This window comes from Pipistrellus kuhlii, unplaced genomic scaffold (genome assembly GCF_014108245.1).
Source record: "Pipistrellus kuhlii isolate mPipKuh1 unplaced genomic scaffold, mPipKuh1.p scaffold_m20_p_3, whole genome shotgun sequence".
NCBI lineage: Eukaryota > Metazoa > Chordata > Mammalia > Chiroptera > Vespertilionidae > Pipistrellus > Pipistrellus kuhlii.
The window spans coordinates 177,245,438-177,248,916 of record NW_023425529.1 but is presented as its reverse complement, the minus strand read 5'-3'; the positions used below and the strand labels follow the sequence as shown (position 1 = coordinate 177,248,916).

The 3,479-nt window shown below is 31.1% G+C and overlaps 1 pseudogene; it reads right to left on the bottom strand.

Moving 5' to 3' along the window:
* Positions 1–422: 422 nt before the first annotated feature.
* Positions 423–1,469, bottom strand: LOC118729725 (annotated as a pseudogene).
* Between the last annotated feature and the right edge of the window lie 2,010 nt (positions 1,470–3,479).

Sequence of the window (3,479 nt, the reverse complement as noted above, 5' to 3'; positions counted from 1 at the left end):
ATTAATTTTAATACAGTAATTGTTTACTTGCAAATGCCCATATACAACTGGCAGTAATAAACTGAGGTACTCTGAAAGCTCAATAAATATGAAACCAGAAACTTCTAAGAATGTCAGGTATGTGTTTACATATGAATAAATGCTTCAAACATATAAAGATAGCATTATATTTCAATAATATAGTTGATAATTTTTAAGTGGTCTTACTATCGTAGATCCATAATCAAAGAGGTTAGGAATTTCAAGCTATAAATATATTCCAATCCATTCAAATTATGGAAGTATATAATAATTTTAAAAAATAATTTGACAAAGTCATTAGTAACAGTTAAATGTTTAAAAAATTGGCTAAATTAATGACCAAACATTCTTTATATAGGTATTTATAGATCAACCCAAATGTTTATGGAGCAACCCAAATGTTAAGTACAAATGGTATAGCAAATAAATTGGCATTGCTGCTGGTTGCCGTTTAATTTTTTAATAATATGGCTGTCTGCTGTTGAATTTGTGAAGATAGCTCCTACAACACTGTGGGTACCCCAGAGACTCTGATGAATCACTTTACCCAGCCAAGATCATCAAAAGAGAATCCTAAATGTTGATAGCATTTATCTGTTCAAGAGTGTTTGTATACAGGATGGGGCAAAAGTATGTTTACAGTTATGAGTACACAAAACACACACTTTATTCTTGTGTTATTAATTATTATATTATTTTCCATGGGAACAAATATAAACCTATTTTTGTCCCACTGTGTCTGATCCAAAAAATACAAAACCAATGATGGGTCAATAAAGTCAGCCATATAGCCATATAGCTTTTGGCTCAAAGAGTGTTGCATATTTCCCTAAGACCACTGATGAACATTTCTAAGAGCGCTTCTCTTTTATTATTTACCTCCTCGCTATTTGAAGCTATTTGAAGTCATATCATTCTTAGTTTTCTGCATTAGATAAGAATCATTAGTTTGTTGGAGGCCACTTCTGGAAACAGTGATTGAAAACACCTTAGCAGTAATTCTGGACATGTTTGGATTGTGCACTCTACTTTGGCACTTTCTAAGTATGTTTATGCACTGTTAATTTCTTGTTCAATAGATAGATGGTCACCCTGAAATTCATTCACATATTGTGACATTGCAAACATATGTCTTTCACTTCATAAAGGTTCTGCTAAACATCAGGTGAAGTTATATAAACCTGGCTATTCTTCTGTGACATGGTCCCAATGAGGTGACAGTGAAAACCTATGCTCTCAAACCATATTGTTCAAGAGCATACATAAGGAGGTGCAGTGGTTACATGAGACTCATTAGAAACTGAAAATCCTGCAGTTAAAAAGGCTTTAGATTGACAACAATTTTAACTAAAGACCAAAATCCTGGAAGATCATAAATTGCTTTGGCTCTGTTACAGAGCACATTGGCCATTTCTAGAGGAGACAGCAGATGCAAAATTTCTTTTGTTTCCTAAGAGCTGTGGCTAGAAGAAGGAAGAATTTGGAGGCGTTACCATGGTTGGAAACCATCCATACCAATTACCACCACTGCCTCCAGCTGTCTAGAGTAAATTTTCTTAAAATCCAAATTTGAACATAGTTTCCTTTGTACTCATTTATTATCCATCGCACTCAGCACAAATCTAAACTTATTAACCTAACATACAAAGTTCTATCATAGTTACTCTAATTTTGATGGCATCACACTTTTCACAGTTTTAATTATAATGTTATCTAATTTAGTACTTTTAAAGGTCATCATGAATTCTCAGATTCCTGATTTTCTCTCTGCATCTCAGGCTTAACTGTTGTATCTTTTCTGCCTGTGTCTTCCTAGCACCTTAAAGTCATAAAATATCCCTCATCAGGAGTTTTCTTTAAAAAATGTACCATCATGTTAAATGTTAGGTTAGCAATCCCACCTATGTGCTCTTCAAGTATTTAATGGCAACTATCACATTAATGCCTATAAGATGAAACACTGAATGTTTTCACTGATGTTAGTGGAATTGGGAAGGTCTTGGATTCAAAGTCAGATTATGTAGGTTCAAATCCTGAACTCATGTTTTCACTGATGTTAGTGGAATTCAAAATCATAATCTGACTTTGAATCCAAGACTTTCCCAATTCCACTAACATCAGTGAAAACATTGATGATTCTAAGTGCTACATGATTTTTCACAAACTATTTATACTCTTTATGACTCAACATTATCATTTGCTGAATGGATAATAATAATAGTGTCTACTTCTTATGGTGCTTGGAAAATTTAAATACATTAATATACATAGTTTAAAACTAGATGTCTTATTATATTCCTAATATAGAACACACTATATATATGTAATAAATAATTGTTGAATGAACAGTTATTACCATTGTGAAGTATCATGATTCTGACTTAAAATTTTTAAGTCCCAGAGAAGTTATATAGGTGAATATGCCACTTATACTATCCTTCTGGAATAGCCTTATTCTACATTTTTAAAGGACTGTGAAGTAAAAAATAATTTATATAAGGCTAAAAACTAAGTGATAAGAAATCTAACATACATTGTTTTTAATAAAATCAATATGTCAATTAAAATACTTTTGGTAGATTTTTGCCAATAAATTATACATTAAGATAAAGCAACTTTGATTTAGTAATGTACACAAATGTCCTATCTATCCATTGCAGTGAGAATGGTTAAGTAGGTACATCATATCTTTTTGTTCCTACAGATTTATATGTGCTATATGACAAATATTCATGCAATTAATACTTGGAATTATCATTTTTATCAAATTTGAGAACTTTTATGCCTTATTCTTTCAATTTTTTTCTGCCCCCTTTCCTCTCCCCACTTCCTTAACTCTCATTATACATATGCTAGTTTTGTCCCACATATCTGTGAGGTTTTTTTTTATTTTCATTCATTTTTTTTTTCTTTCAGCACTTCATACAGGCTAATTTCAATTTATTTACCTTTAAGTTCACAAATTCTTTCTTCTACCCACACTAATCTGTTGAGTGTTTCTAGTAAATTTTTCATTTCAATTACTTTAGTTTTAAACTCCAGAAATTCTATTTTGTTCATTTATTTTATTTCTTTTTATTTCTATATTTTATTTGGTGACATAGTATCCCCAAACTTTCCTTTCATTCTATAGATGTAGGGACTTAAAATATTTTAAAAAAACATATGTAGAAGAGTTAATTCAAAGTCTTTGTTTAGTAAGTCTAACATTTAAACTTTCCCAGGCAGTTTCTATTAACTGTATTATTCCCTATGTGTGATATATCCTTTCCTATTGCCTCTTATACCATTTTTTTTTTAAACTGGACATTTTATAATGTGACTATTGTGGAAATAAAATTCCCCATCTTCCCCAGAAATGCTGTTGTTGCTATTTGTTATTGTTTATTCTGTTTATTTTGCAACTTGCTTGTAATAATTATTCAAGGTCTATATTCTCTGCCATGTGCAGTCACTGA